Source organism: Solenopsis invicta, chromosome 8, assembly GCF_016802725.1.
Source record: "Solenopsis invicta isolate M01_SB chromosome 8, UNIL_Sinv_3.0, whole genome shotgun sequence".
Taxonomy (NCBI): Eukaryota; Metazoa; Arthropoda; class Insecta; order Hymenoptera; family Formicidae; genus Solenopsis; species Solenopsis invicta.
Window position 1 is genome coordinate 13,814,313 of NC_052671.1, and position 17,519 is coordinate 13,831,831.

At 31.5% G+C, this 17,519-nt stretch overlaps 1 protein-coding gene across 1 annotated transcript in view; it reads left to right on the top strand.

Annotated features, from left to right (window-relative positions):
- Window positions 1-17,519, top strand: part of LOC105198139 (TWiK family of potassium channels protein 9) — a 428,118-nt gene continuing 410,599 nt past the window's right edge. Inside the window, exon 1 of the mRNA XM_026135521.2 lies at window positions 1-814. The gene's annotated coding sequence lies outside the window, so the exon portion shown is untranslated. The remainder of the gene's footprint in view (window positions 815-17,519) is intronic.

Here is a 17,519-nt window from a genome sequence, read left to right on the forward strand (position 1 = left end):
ACGCTGCGCATTTCGGAGGATGCGGATCACGCCAGTCCCGATCACGCCGCGTGTATCTTACAGCTGCGGTTCGCGAGTGTTACGTACGGTGATACGGAGTGAAGTGATCGTCGCATGTTGACTCTCCGCCGTGTGTGTGCCGGGCGACGAAGGCGCGTGGAGGTTACCGCGGGGGAGCGCCGTGTTTGTTTTGCTACGTCGTTCGTTCGCTACGTAAGTACGTTCGGTCGTTTCGTGTCCGATTCTCCTTACACGTACAGTACCGTGAATATTGAATTGAAATAGTCATCGCCCTGAGATGGTTCTGCGCGCGTTAGATCTCACGCTTTCTCGCGAGGATGGCGTCATGACGAGAAGTTGGCGATGGCGAGCCTCTCTCGCCGCGAACTCTGTTGCTACGTTCAGGTCATTCGTGCGCGGGCGTTCTTGCGGTACGGCGTAAAAGTGATTCCGCGAATAACTGCGTACTCTGTCCGGTCAATGCGTCGTGCACTAGTTCGCGTGTTATCATGGAACGAATTCTCTTTTGTACGCGCAGTTCCGAGTTTTCGTGTGCGACGGTAAATGTTCCGACGGAATATCGACTTGGATCATAACCTCGCGCGATTGTGCGTCCCTTTCGCTACGTGATGATGTTGCTTCGCTGGTAGTTTCGTTAACGAAGTGTCACGCGTTGCTGTGATAATTAGTACTTGATCGTAATTAATCTTTCGTTCGCGAGAATCGCGAGTTTTGTGTTGTGCTCCATTGACGGAATCCGGGAGGAGGCAGAGGCTCGGGAGGAGCATGGGGCAACGACGAAACAACCATGTGGGTAAGTAAAATTATTTATAGATTAGCCGTACTTATAAAAAAATTATAAGCTTGACTAAATTTTGTCTTTAAATTTTGTTTTAAACTTGATTGAATATTCTTGTTTCAAATATTTATGTATTTAAGTTAAATATATAAATGCTTGAAATTGCGAAAGAAATTTAACCATCTTACATACACCTGGGTAACATTAGAAAGATAAGTTTAAAAAAATAAGCCCTTTTAAAAAAGAAGTTGTAAAAAAATTCACTTAGAAGAAAACGAGAAATTTTTCTCTTCAAAATTAATTTGTTTATAACATCTTTTCTAAGTAGAATTATATCTTAATACTTTGCATACATTTTCTGGATAACATTGGAAAGTTACCTGTAAAGTTTAAACAAATAAGCCCTCTTAGAAAACAAATCATAAAACAATTCACTTAGAAGAAGATGAGAAATGTCTATCTTTAAAATTAATTTGTTTTTGACATTTTTTCTAAGTGGGATGTTTTCTTAATACTTTGCATACATATTTTAAATAACATTGGGAAGATACCTGTAAAGTTTTAAAAAATAACCTCTCTTGGAAAACAATTTATGAAAAAATTTACTTAGAAGAAGACGAGAAGTCCCTATCTTCAAAATTAATTTGTTTATAACATCTTTTCTAAGTGGGATTATTTTTTAATACTTTACATACACCTTCTGGGTAACATTGAGAAGATATCTGTAAAGTTTAAAAAAATAATCTCTTTTAAAAAAGAAATTGTGAAAAAATTCACTTGGAAAAGGACAGTCTTTCTCTTTAAAATTAATTTGTTTTTGACATCTTTTCTAAATGGGATTTTTTCTTAATACTTTGCATACATCTTCTGAGTAACATTGAGAAGATTCTTGTAAAGTTTAAAAAATAAGCTCTCTTGGAAAACAAATTATAAAAAAATTTACTTAGAAGAAGATGAGAAATGTCTATCTTCAAAATTAATTTCTTTTGTAAGTGGGACTATTTCTTAATACTTTGCATATATCTTCTAGGTGATATTAGAGAGATACTTGTAAAATTTAAAAAAATATCTTCTTTTAAAAAAAAAGTTGTAAAAAAATTTACTTAGAAAAAGACGAGAAGTCTCTCTCTTCAAAATTAATTTGTCTATAACATCTTTTTTAAGTGGGATTATTTCATGAATCTTTGCATACACCTTCTGGGTAACATTGGGAAGATATCTGTAAAGTTTAAAAAAAAAATCTCTTTTAAAAAAGAAATTGTGAAAAAATTCACTTGGAAAAGGACAGTCTTTCTCTTCAAAATTAATTTGTTTTTGACATCTTTTCTAAATGGGATTTTTTTTTAATACTTTGCATACATTTTGTGATTAACATTGGGAAGATACCTGTAAAGTTTATAAAAATAACCTCTTTTAAAAAAAAAGTTGTAAAAAAATTCACTTAGAAAAAGACGAGAAGTCTCTCTCTTCAAAATTAATTTGTCTATAACATCTTTCTTAAGTGGGATTATTTCATGAATCTTTGCATATACCTTTTGGGTAACATTGGCAAGATACCTTTAAAGTTTAAAAAAATTACTCTTTTTAAAAAAGAAGTGAAAAAATTCACTTACAAAAGAAAACGACAAATTTCTCTCTTCAAAATTAATTTGTTATATCTTTTTTAAGTGGAATAATTTCTTAAAATTTTGCATAAACCTTTTGGATAACATTGGGAAGATAGCTGTAAAGTTTAAAAAAATAAGCCCTCTTGGAAAACAAATCAAAAAAATTCACTTAGAAGAAGATGAGAAATGTCTATCTTCAAAATTAATTTGTTTATAATATCTTTTGTAAGTGAGATTATTTCTTAATACTTTGCATATACCTTTTGGGTAATATTAGGAAGATATTTGTAAAATTAAAAAAAATATCTCCTTTAAAAAAAAAAGTTGTAAAAAAATTCACTTAGAAAAAGACGAGAAGTCTCTCTTTTCAAAATTAATTTGTCTATAACATCTTTTTTAAGTGGGATTATTTCATGTATCTTTGTATACACCTTCTGGGTAACATTGGAAAGATACCTCTAAAGTTTAAAAAAATTACTCTTTTTAAAAAAGAAGTTGTGAAAAAATTTACTTACAAAAGAAAACGAAAAATTTCTCTTTTCAAAATTAATTTGGTTATAACATCTTTTCTAAGTGGAATAATTTTTAAAAATTTGCATAAGCTTTTTGAATAACATTGGGAAGATAGCTATAAAGTTAGAAGTTATTTTTTTAAACTTTACAGGTATCTTCCCAATGTTAGTCACAAAATGTATGCAAAGTATTAAGAAAAAATTCCACTTAGTAAAGATGGTATAAACAAATTAATTTTGAAAAGAGAGACTTTTCGTCTTCTAACTGAATTTTTTTATAAATTATTGTCTATATAAGAGAGGTTATTTTTTTAAATTTTACCAGTATCTTGCCAATGTTACCTAGAAGGTGCATGCCGAGAGGGAAATTCACAGCCGGACAGTAGGTGTACAGAATTTCGGCAGTGGACTAGCCGACAAAAATTACTGGTCATTACGGGGGCATTACTGGGCATTACGTAAAATTTTGGGCATTACTAGGCAGTAGTGTACACAATTTTGATCAGCGGTTTTCCCCTCGTTCCTTACCATATCATAAACATGGTCCCTTAGCGCTGGGTCTCAGGGACGATCGTACATTGCAATGTGTATTTTTGTGTATAAAATTATGTAGTCATTTTTTACGCATTTATTTAATTTTTGTGTAATTTTGTTATATGCTTAGACTTGTAATTTAATATTGATACACGTCTCAGTCTTTAATAAATATAAAAATTACACGCATAAATTTAATTTAATGTAATAAAAAATGTAAATGCGTAAAAAGTGACTAGATATTTTACACATTTGGATTTGCAGTGTATATAACTACTAATTAAAAATTATGTATATTTTATATCTTTGGTAGTAATTAATTTTATTAAACGATTTAGAAAAATTAGTTATTTTCAACTTATTGCTAGGTATGTTTTATATGACGAAAAGTCTTTTAGAAAATTATTTTTATTTGTCTTTCTAACATAAATTAATTATTTAGTCAATTACATCGTTTGATGAAATAGCTTTTTATATGAAATAATTTTTCATACATTTCATATATTTTTAAAAAATATATATTATTTGAGTTGAGTTAGACAACACAATATAGTAATATTATCGTTTTAAAAACAAATTAAAGATATTGATTAAAGATTAGATTTTTGGCATCACAGTTTTTTTTATTGAGAAATCCAAACATTTGACGCTCTTTTTAACCTTATTGTTAAAGGTTATATTTACTTTAATATGTACTATACTTGACTTATTTGTCTTCATAAAAGTTCTTTAACGTCGTATAATAGTTAAGAATCGCAATGCGTAGAGGAGGGTTGGTTGGGTAATGAACGTGCGACAGATGCATAAGTATTATGGCAAGGCCTCGGGGTTACTCCGCTCAAGTATTCTAGAAGTGTACCGCTCGTAAAAACCAATTCTTTCGCTTTTATATCCGCGGAACACAGCCACGCGGCGACTGTGCTCGTACGATGGCAAGAAACAGTCTCGTGGAATGAGTGGTTTCAGAAGCTAAAGCTTCTCCTAGGCCGATGGTTGCGGTTGCGCCGACAAAAACGGTAACCTCGAACTTTGGACGTGAAAGAGTTTCGTAAATTCGCGAAACGCGCGACGGCGTGGTACGCGCAGTAGTACTCGTGACGGGGTACTTCGTTTGGGCTAGGTGTACAACAGCGATGAAACTCTCGTATCCATTTATTGATTTTCTACACATGCTTCACAGTTTTCTTCTGTTCATAGTTTTGCTATAAAACTAAAGCAATTGCGTATCGTAAGGATACATTTTACATTTAACACTAAAATTTTCATGCCTAACGCATTCTGTTGTCTTAATTCAAGCAGAAATTAATTAGAAATGTATAGAAAACCTTTTTTCTATTAGGTTGGATATGAAATGTCAGATTTTCGATAATTGGAAGATTTGTATTACAGTTTTGACTATATTAATAGTTGTATAATCTTTTATACACATACAATTTTATTGCCTATTATTACAGTTATATTGTGTTCATGAAACTTCTTTTTAAAAGCATATTTTTTTTATTGTTTTGTTTAAAATTCAAAATAAGTACGAATTCTATTGAAATTCGTATAATTTTTAATAGAAATTTTTAAAAACAATGCTACATTGTTTTTTCATTAACAAAGCTTTTTTTCTAAAGTTTTGTTAAGTTTGCAATTAACTATAATATTATTATTCAATTTGAATTTATAACAAAATTATACGAACAATAATTGGAATAAGAATTTATTCGAATTTTAGTAGAATTTATATCTTAAACAAAATAACTAAATTGCACCTTTGAAAAAAGTTTTGTGTGCACAATATTTTTTTTTCACTTTTTATTTACAAAAGTTTACAGTTGCTTCTAACAGAAACAACCTTTTATATTTTTCTTTGTGTGGCCTTATGGCAATTTTTTCCGGAAGTCTGAAGTCCTGTTGATTATATCCTAAACTTTTGACCGAATCTATAAATTATGTATAATACATATTCGAACAAAAATTTAAGATTTATATATTGAGAAATTCATTAAGAATAATAAAACTCTGGGCTTTTTGATTTTTCAGAAATTTTATATTTACTATTTATTTTTATTTATATTTTCCTGTTTTCCATTTGATTTCTTCCGGACCAAAGTTGTTCACAATGTTACGCTATTAATATAGCTTGGTGCCATTTAGATCTCAAAAAATGCACTTGTTTGGCTTTGGTAGAAAATTCTCAATATTGTATATTTGCGGCATAAAATTTCAGACGCTGTTTGAAATAGTAGCGTGTTTCAATTGTATCAGTAAAAGATGCTGTTTGATAGTAGAATCGCGATTTGCAAAGATTGAGTGTACTTTGGATGACTTTTAAAGTGACATATTCCGCGTTGAAAGAGCGCAATGTGGATGAAGATCATATAGAGGGTGCAGATCAGCCCGCGCGATTCCCTTGTGTAATGTGCATCGTGTGTCAGGATCAGTCTGTCCATAAGGCATCCTAGATATCTCGGCGTATCGGGATTGCGTATCTGAATGAAGGATTGACCAGGATCAATGGGGATACCGAATGTCGAATCAGGAATAGGAGTTGTCTTACCGTACATGAAACGAGACTGTATCCATAGCTTCGAGTGTATGCGTGTCGATACATTTCTAGGGATTAAAGACTTTCGAGTGGTTTGAGTTTATTATTAGGAAACAAAACTTATAGATCAAGTACGTAAAGTCTTTTGCCATGAAACGTGGAGTTAGTACGGAGTTTTGACAGAATTCTGTGATCTTTATACGTTATCTATCCCGGGATAGAATAATTACGTAAAAAGTTGTTGCTTTCTTCTTCATCACTTTAGAATAACCATTTTTCAACATTGAGATAAAGAAACTATTTTTTCTTCTCCCCCGTCCCCCCCCCCTCCTCAAAAGAAGAAAACAGCATTGAGCACGGTGCTACCGAAGCGAAGAATAATGTAATTATTTGACTACTGACAGCCGTGTCACTCCACATTTCGCGCTTCGCCTGGAGTTGTCTGAAGTCCTGTCGCCGTAATCTTATTTGCCTACGGAATCTCCGCTCAAAAAGGACTCGCGTCGACTTCGTGATCGTGATTTCATCGCAAAAGTCGATTTCATCAACTGTGGAACAAGGGTATGCTTTCATTTTGTTAGGTGAGTGAGAAGGTATCAAAGGACCTTCGAGGTAAGGTTCGCCGTTACAAGAGAGGCGAGCATGAAGAGAAGTGGTGATACAAAAGGGGAGGGTGAGAAAGTTAAAAAGGTCTTCGATAGATTGTAAAGAGTACTCGATATAAAAGACGAAGGTAGATAAGGCAGGTAAGGAGAAAACGAATTTTGCACGAGAAAGAGTCGAGCATTACTTCCACGACATTGCGCTAAAGATCTCCTTTTCTGCGGTACGTACTCAAAGGAGAACGTACGATGTTACGGATACTACGTATCTGCCTTTTGGCCAGTAACTACGCGCAATTTCAATCGTTGAATGCGTATCACTACATTATGAATAATATTTCCTTTGTTTGGAAGTTGTTGCAACAACAGATGCAATGCGCCTCGTATTTGTGTTCACATCTTTCTCATCGATAAAATAAATCGTTATACTCGTAACTTTACATCGCTGCATGAACATCTTCATTTATTTTCGTATTAAGAGGGATCGTTACACAGAGAATTTTATTAGTTAGTTAACCAATGACAATTTTGAGTATGACAAAATTATGTAATCTAATTGATTACTAATGAACAAAAGAATTAAATCGATTTTCATTCGTACATGAATTTCTCTGTTATGCTACAGATAAGCGTATTATCTTTCAATAATAGCATTTCGATGAGAGGCTCAAAGGATTATAATAGATCGTAACAATAGATACAGATTAGTAGATTTATTTGCATTATTTATAAAAATTACTGATCTACATCTATTTATTATCTCTATTTATCTTTCTCTCTCTCTCTCTTTATATATATATATATATATATATATATAAAACACACACATACACACAAATATACATTTTATTTATATTTACGCGTTTTTATATATTTCACAAGAAACTTTTTATAGAGAGTCTCGAGAGTTTAATAATATTTTCATTGAATCGAGTAGATTAATAGATGTTGGAGAATTGGATCTCACGTACAATAATAGGGAGGATAGTTTTCGTGCAGCTTTGATCGCCAGGATAAGTTAAGCTGGGGATAATAAACTAAGAAGCTTTCGTAATTTGTGCGGATGCTCGCTTAGGTCGTAATATCTGTAAGAGTGTTACGATTTCCTGTAACGTTAATATCCAGGATGCGAATAAAAAACACTGTCGCGTAAAGTAAAGGAGAGCCCAAGAGATGTTATTCACGGCGATAGATCGAAGATCCTGCCGGGATCTTTGTCGACCGATAATTTAAGCTGCTGCCAGTACTTCTCGGTTTTTTTCCATTTCCTTCGTTTCATTCACTATATCCTCTCCCCCCCCCTCTCTCTCTCTCTCTCTCTTTCTTGCGTCTGCGTTTATTACTCATCATATATTGTGATTACATGTTATGAGTTTGTGACAAACGTATTGCACGTAAGTTTTGGGTTTTATAAAATTTATTCTTCTCGAATTAAGGAATTTTTAAGAGCAAATTTTGTAGCAAGTCTTGTTTCTGAAAGATCTCGCGAATTACTTTCTTATTTCTTGTTGACATTGTTGACATACGTAAATAATTGCTGACACAGTGGCAACAAAAAGTATATAACGTTAACGTGTGTATTAAGCTTGGGATATTAGTGATGAGATGCAGATTGCTACATGTACTTCGTAACAAGGTTCGACGTTCATATAGTAAGTGCAGCAAAATCATGTACATGTTATATTATAACTTAATTCCCTCGCGTGTCGCCTATTAGAATATAGCGCGATCGATAGGGATGGCCAGGCTAGGAGATTCTTCCGCTCAAATTCATCCGCGAGATCTCTTCCTCTACTTGAGCCCATTCCTTCAAGCTGTTTTCCTTCCACTTTTTATTTCCGGCGAAGGGCGGCGATAAGGTCAAGTATATAAAAGTTCTCGCCAAATAAAGAAAAAAAAAAGGAAACTTGTGGAGAAGTGGCCTTGCGCCGAGGCAGGTCATAACTCGGATCGTTCTACCATTCGATGTTCCGCACTCGATACCGTTAAGGAAACTCCTAAAGGGTTTCGACGCGGACGAGCGAGCTTGTGATTTAAGGCAGACGGTATCGTTAGCTCGTGATTTTCGATCCTACCGTTCTGAGCGCTTCAACGTAACGGCTTGATATATTCGTACGATTACTGTATCAAAACAAAATCGTATCGTAAACGTATAGAAATCCAGAGTAAAAGTACATTTTAAACGTGTGTATTTTAGCGGGGTAAATAGTTTAACATCGAATGGAATTAATTTTAATTATTCGATTCAGCAGACATAAATTAATATTTTTTTCTTACTCCGAACACATGGGACAACCTCCCCAATTTCTTCACTGACGTCTTTTCGTTTCCGCCTCAGTTTTGTCGCGGGCATTCATCGTCCGCAGGAAGCAATTCGTAGTTTTCCAATCAGAGAACGAGAAAGGCGGGCTCATTTTCCGGGCGGTACGCGACTTGCATTATATTCCGAAACCGGAAGCGGTCGATCAGGAAGGACTGCGCCACGAAGTAGGATAGGAGGGTCTGCACGTTTTCTCCCCTTCGTTGCCCACGGGAGCGCTCGAGATATTGTCTCTATTGTCCCTTTAATCGGAAAAATCAAAGTTTTTCGAACCACTACGAGTTGTACGTGATCTCGCGAGACGTTTATTTACAAAATTGATCGTAGTAAATATTATAACCACTTGAATTTAGTAACATTACCAATACCGACCTGCCACTTTGTTTTTGGGTAATATTTCGTGTGTGTAAAGCTGGCATATCATTTGGTGGAAACTCACTGAACATTGACAGTTTTGGGTTTATTTTCAATAGTTCTACAGTTCCTGATGAATAAAACAAATAGTTCTGGCCTTTAAAGCGAAAAAACGCATAGGACAAAGTGAGACGCCAGGTTCACGCAGCGTCTCAGTTTGCCCTGCGTCATTTTTCAGACCCAATTCTTGTAGGATTTTAAAAGATTTATAGTTCTAGATGAATTTTAGAAAGAGTTCTAGTGTTTAACATAATTTATTTAATTTAAAAAAAAATTATTATAAAATATTTCATAATATTACAAATTAAAGTTTCGTGTACAAAAAAATATTTTTCCTCCAGTTCTGAACGTATTTAAACGCCTTCCGAAGAGATCCGGTCGATTCAATTATTTATTAATTAGAAAAAAATTGTTATCTTCCGCGAAAGTCGTATATTCGCGCATATAAGTCAGACGCTGGTGTATATTCAAGAATTCTGTGTACCAAAAAATATTTTTCTAATAGTTCTCAATATATTAAAGCGCTTTCCAAAGAGTTGCGGTGGATTCCGATATTAGTTAATCAACAAAAAATTAATAACTTCCGAAAAAGCCGATTTTCTGTATATATAGGTGAGATGCTGATTTTTTTTCGAACAGTTCTGTGTACGAAAAAATATTTTTCCTTTAGTTTTGAACGTAATCAAAGTCCTTCCGAAAAATTTCGGTTGATTGAATTATTAATTAAAAAAAAATAATTATTTTCCGTGAAAGTCGTATATTTGTATATTTTAAAAATTCTAAAATTGTAACCAAAAAAATTAAAAAACAAAAAAATCAAATAAAAGCAAAAAATAAAAGCAAAAAAAGGAACCATAATCTCGTCACGTCCACGTCATTGGTTCCGGGTTACGCTGAGAACGAGAAAAGCCAGTGTCCATATAACAATACATTAGTCAGTATACATATAACAATAAATGCGGCTATATCAGGAAATAAAAATTATTTACCAAATAATTAATAATGCTGCCGAACTCTATGTAACCTTGTTATAAAATTTCAGACCTACAGGAAAAATATTTTTTATGCACAGAACTCTAAACAACTGATCAGCGTCTCACCCATATACGGGAATATATGTCTTTTGCGGAAAATAACAATTTTTTTCTAATTAATAAATAATTGAATCGACCGGAACTTTTCGGAAGGCGTTTAGATACGTTCAGAACTGGAGGAAAAATATTTTTTTGTACACGAAACTTTAATTTGTAATATTATAAAATAAATATTTTATAATAATTTTTTTTTTAAATTAAATAAATTATTTTAAACGTTAGAACTCTTTCTAGAATTCATTTAGAACTGTAGATCTTTTAAGATCCTACAAAAATTGGGTCTGGAAAATGACCCAGGACAAACTGAGACGCTGCGTGAACCTGGCGTCTCACTTTGTCTTATGCGTTTTTTTCGCTTTAAAGGCCCGAACTATTTGTTTTATTTATCAGGAACTGTAGAACTATTGAAAATAAACCCAGAACTGTCAATGTTTAATGAGTTTCCACCAAATGATATGCCAGCTTCACACACACTAATATTTTTAAACGTAAGCTAAAAATGGAACATTAAAGACATAAATACAAACTAGAAAATATCTACTAGCAAATAGTATAGCAATTTTATAACATTGTTTTGTATTATGTAATAATTGATGTTTTCACAAAATAACTCAGAACGAGCGTTTGGAGAAAATTGGACCTCAAAACTGGTATTGTAGGCAGAATTTAGATATGACCCCGTACGGAAAAATTTAATTATAAAATAAATAAATAAAGTAATAAAATATATTTTTATGTGTTACATAATAATGTTTATGAAATTAAGGACTAGAATTGAACTCTATCACTTTACACGTTTTTTTGGTACTTTATTAGTGTTTGGATTTATCATGTCTGATACTATTTTTTCTACCTTAAGATACGAAAGAACATATGAAAAAATTCATGAAACATCTGTCAACAATGTAGTTGAAGATTTTGTAGTTATTGCCTATTCTCACAGAGAGGTGTATTGGTTTACGTTGCACAGAGTGCTTTTATGTTCCAAACTCTACGATAAAAGAGAAAAATATGAAGTTTTTGGAAGTTACAAATACCAAAAATGATCTAAAATTATTAATAATACTCACTATTGTTTAAACTGTGCAAATTACAAAGGAAAATCGTGCAAATTTTATTTTTATTTTCTAAAAATTTGTTTTTAGCGGATTTTATATAGTAAAAGGTCATGTATGTATGAACTATGGATTTATATTTTTTTAATTATCTAAGCACATCATGTTTTCGTTAGTATTAATATAGTGTCATGTCTATAATAGTTTCTAAGAAATGAAAGACTACCACTTTAGAAGGTCTAATATTGGCTGCTTTCCTGTATTTTGTATCTGGAATATCTAATATTATTGTGCTTTGAATCGCGTAATTTGATTTTTTTGCATATATCGCTCTTATACAATTTAATATTATAAATGATTTCAGCATTATACATTTTATGTTCAAATTTCTATTGTTCTTAATGCAACATTTCTTAAATTTTCTTAAAATGAATTAGTAGTAATTAAATAATTGTCACAAAAAGCGTTTATTTATGATAGAATTACTTTTTCGTGTATATCAGCAGGAATATTAATAAAACCGGAGAGCGTGGAAAAATATGAGAAAATTTTCGCACGTATTCCGGGTAGTCTATCGTAGCGAGTCGGCGGACAGCTTGCATTTTTTATTGGCTAGGTAGCAATTAAGCCGCTTAAATCGCCGTGTCGGCGCTAATTTATGTCCTCGCTAGAAAGATCAACGCGTAACTCGTGATTAATTGCAACTTTTACCGGAGCATCCCTTTCGTCGGAGTGCGGGGTCAAATTGGAGTAGGATTTTCTTGTCGATTAACGTGACGTGCATGTCCGGATTTCGTGAACATAATCACCGTCGTTACGAATATAACCCGATTAGCAAGCAGATTTTTAAAATAAAATTCTGCGTTTATTAAAAAGGGTAATTTGTAGAAGGACGTATCTTCTTCTTCGTGTTTTTCATTTTAGTTTGCTGTTTATGACGTTCTTGCTATTTCTCGCAGCATAACAGCAATCCGATAATTCTAGCAAATTCAATTTTTTTATGACCGTCATATGTAACGCGATGATTAAGTATATGATTCTTTGGAGGGTAAAATTAAAAATTAATGCATGTCATGCAAGATGTATATGAAATAGTTGAAAGCAAATCATTAATGTAATTTATCGACTAATTTAAAAGTAGCTAAATGGCCAATTTGCCAAGTTAAGTGATCTATTTTTTGCTTGCTCGTAGATAGTACAGCGCGATGGTTTGATCGCCGGAATTAATTTGCATGATAACGAGCGGCGTGGCTAAGAAACTCGTGCGCAGACCGAAAATGCTGAAACCTATCGTTATGCTATTAGACGTTTAAGTAATTTAACCCTTTCAGAGAATCACGCGACACTATACTAGAATTATGTTTTGATAGTGCTAAGATAGTAATAGTTTAAATTCTACAATTTTTTGATAACAGAATAGGTGTATATTAATGACTTTGTAAGATAAATTAATTTGTATTAAAAAGAGATATGTATTTATTGGCTGATAAAGTTGTGTTAATTTTTTTATACGTAAAGTTGATTTTTATTATTTATTTAATCCGCAGAAAATTAAATTGTTGTTTTTCTTGTAGGATTATTTAAAAAACATATAGATATTGTTTCAATAAATAATGCCAATTATTATTTACAAGAGTAATATCATTATAACCAATAGCCGAAACGTATAATTTATCATCCCTTTAAAGATTTCTTTTCGATTTCTTGATTTACACTCTTAGAAAAACATTCATTAAAAATCGTCCAGATCTATCTAGAACCATCAGTAAAATTATTAAAAGCGAGCTTAAAATGTGCGCAGAGAATAAAGAAAATGCATATAAAAAGCATAATAACTTGCTTCAAACGACTGCATTGTGCAAAACCTCGATGTATAGTACATTCTTCATTCCGCATGTGTTGTAGTGAGGTGGAAAAAGTTTCAAAAATAAAAAAAAAGCATTCATGTTACGCGTGCTCGTTATCGTCCAACCCTTTCTCACTGCCTGCATGCATGCACGATGGTCAAAAAAGCTGTGCGTAGTCGATATTTTGCAGAATATGCATGCACGCTACAGTTGCTTGATAATAGTAAATGTTTCCTTGCCAGTAGATTGAGATTTCGAGATTAGTAATTTATTTGGAAAATATTGCACTCTCTAACTTTATATAATACAATCAGTGGATAACGCGTGGCAATTTTGATCTGCAAACTGTTTATTTTATTTATAGTTTCTGTTATGTAGAGAAGTTGCTGAATGCGAACCAGTCGCCTAAATCGTGTTTCATCAATATTTTATATTTGTTCTTAATATCAGCAATATTTAGTAACATTAAATATGAAATAAATGAGAAATGAATATTATAGGACATTTAACAGATAACATTCGTTTTGTCCGTGTTAACAATTCTTTAAAACATTAGGTATGATGTTAATTTTTAATCAATTTATATACAATAGTTGATAATGATATAATTATGCTATTACATATTAAATTTTTATATTTTTATAAACAAAAGTATGTGCAATTAAGGGCTAAAATGTATCTTGAAAAAGTTTAGAAGTGCTCAAAAATAAAAATGTCTTATAATAATTGTCAGCTATTGTGTATTGGCATATTAGCGCCATAAAAAATGGCGGGCTACTAAACGAATAATTTCATAAGCAATTGTCAGAATTCGTCACTTAATAATGGAGGTAATAAGGGTAGCCGTAATGTCCACATAATAACCCCTTTTCCTCTAATAGTTTATTTTATATTTTTGTAGCAACTTGAAATTGTTTTTTCTTTTTTATTTTTCTCATAATGCGGTTTTAAACATAAAATCAGGTGCAGTATAAATTGGCATACCTCTCGATAACACAGCCTATAAGATAATAAAAATCGTATAGGATACAATAAAAGACATAGCATTAGGAGATCTATATATTAAGTTAGTAACCTAATGTAATTTTTATATATTATTGCGCTGCATGTTGCATTTTCTAGAACAGCATGAAGTATTTAAACAAATCGCCAAAACGTTCTACATCGAAGTAGAAAATTTCTAGGAGTTTTCATAGATATTAATTTGGAGTAGGGAAGTAACTCGAGTAAAGTGATACCGTTATTATTTTCGTTACTTTGTTACAGTAACGAGCTTTTTTGTTTGTAACAATTGTAACGGTATCGGTAACGTCATTACATTTTCATAGTAGCGAAAACGAATTCAGTGGTTATTTTTATCGTTACTTTAATTCTTTATTACCTATTTAACAGATCGTGCGCTGATTGCGCATTAGAGTCGTGATTGGATATAAATATTTCTATTCAAATACAATAGCAATGAATTTTACAAAATCGAAATACTGCACAATGTACAATTGAGAAATGTTTTTAAATATGCGATTGATTATTAAGCTTAAAATTCATTTTTTTCATTAGTATATTTTTTATTAGTAATATTTGATTAATTTTCTATTATTTGATTGATATTTTATTGATCATTACTCATAATTCAATTTCAATCATTCATATGCGATTACGAATCGCAATTGTGATAAGATTCAGTGATAACATCATATAATTCAATGTACATGGAATGTTTTTTATCACGCAAATAGGTTTTTTCTCACTTATCAAAAGATCGCATGATTAAAATGAATAAAAAAGAAAAAATAAAAACGTTATTGATCAATTTTTAATATGTATTTTCAGTATCTTGCTGAAAATTTAAATTGATCAATAATATTTTTTTTCCATATAAATCGTGCAGGATATTTTCAAAACTTTGTATTTATTATTAAAAACTTGAATTCTTGTTTTTTTAAACATTGTTAAACAAACTTGTATTTAATTGTGAGATTTAAAATGCAATTTTACTCATAGTCTTCAGTGTATAATAAAGTGTGAAATACATATACAATTGTATTTACGCTTGAAAATATATTACAATATATTATTTATAATCTAGATTATAATCAGATTAAAGCTTATATGCTGTAAATGCAGTTAAATAAAATATTACTTATTTTTCTATTTTATAATATATTTTTAATTTATTTACTTTTTAATATTTTATATTTTAAGTTACATTCCTATAGTCATTGTCAATACTGAAAATCTATAAATTACATTCTGTATATACCTTAGATTTTTAGTAAATTTTGAAATAATGCACTTTCAATAATAACATTAATTTCTAAGAATAACATTTAATTTAAATTTCTATAAAAAATTGTATAGTAAAAATAGTAAAAAGTAAAGATATTAATATAAAAAATAAAAAGTTATTAGACATGCTTAATATAAAGAAAAGTTAGGTTCTATATATAGACTAGTTTGGAGAATTTCAAGTTTTAATATTTATTATTTCATATAATATTGATTATGAAATAATGTAAATTTAAAATTTAATCTAAAAACTTATTTTAGAGTTATCAAAAAGTAACGAAAAAATAACAAATCGTTACTTTCCTAGTAACGATAACGATAATACATTACATTTTTTAAATAACCAACGTTTCCAATCCTACATTAACTTGCAAGTATTTTGTACAGATAATTCATGTTAAAAGGGAAAAAAAGGAAAATGTGGTATTATTAATTGTTTATTATAGTTTTGGGGTTTATTTTGTCAGATGCCTATTTTTGTTTATTGTAGGAAAACTTAATTGTTGTAAAATTCGAACCGATATTGTAAAAACTGCTATATTATCTGATAGAAAAAACTTTCTATTAGGTTGTTGTAAATTAAATGGACGTTTTTCATAATTCAAACTTTTCTATTTAGTAGACATCTTTCTTTCATGCAGCTGTTGTTGCGTGATATATGTTAGACATACATTTGAAAAGTATACGTTTGACACGTAAATTCGCATGCATGCAATCATCAGTGTTTTGAAAGAGATGGTTGAAGCATCCTCACGTTTATCATTTCGAGATATTATCTCGGACTCAGTATCAGTGTTCATTATTTGATTTTTAACTGATATCTCGAGGCAATAGACAAAATAAAAAAGCTTGATAAGTAGGTACCACAGGAACTGACTAAGATAGACAAGTTTCGACGCATGGGAATCAGCTCTTCTTTGCTTTACTGATAAAATAATGAAAGAATATTTAAATCAAATAGTGACGCGTGATAAAAAGTGAATCCTTTACGTCAACGTTCTGTACAGATACTGATCAAATTCCAAAACACATGCCAAAGCCAAGCCTTCATAAAATTTTAATATCTGTATGGTGGTCTGCTATGAATGTTATGCATTTTTCGAGAAAGGATGAAACTACATATAATATGAGGCTGCCAAGAAATTGACGTCGTGATGGAAAAATTGAACAGTCGACGTTATACAAGAGACGCGCGATATATTATTGCTCCGTGATAATGCATGTTGCAAAACAAATTGTAAAAAATTAGCAGAATACAAATGCAGAGCTTTCTGTCACCTTCCTTATTCTATTTCGATAGATAATATTATTCGTTTAAGCATCTGAAGGACTTTTTAAGTAAAAAAAGTATTCTAAACAGAAAGTGGCATAAAAAGTGCGTGCAACGAATTTCTTATATCTCACTCTTCCAATTTCTACGTGAAAGGTATTGATGCGCTTGTAGAGGAAATGTATTGAAGTGAACGGAGACTATTTCGATTGACAAGATGTACATAAAGCGTATTGACTAAAACTTTAAATTCAATATCCAAAAACTTTTTTTGCTCGGATTCTTGTTTTGCTTGCTATAAATAATATATGTATGTGTGTGCGTCTGTATATATATTTTCATTTATTTATTTATTTACTAAGAATAAGTAAAAGAAAGTTGGAGTTTGACCTTTTCTTAGAGCAAGTTTTGTTATCTATACATTTTTATCTAGACAAACGAGGTGGAAATTGATTTTGCTGACTGAGTCGTATCGATTGATAAGTGACAAAGGAAGACAATAATGGCTTGTCTTTATCATCAGCGAACAATGAAAGGGAAGAGCCAATGTTTGAAGCTAAGGTGGCAGTATAGAAAAATGATTGAAGATATGATGATTGGCATAAAGCGAGTACAAACGAATGCGTAACAATGTGTCATATAGCTT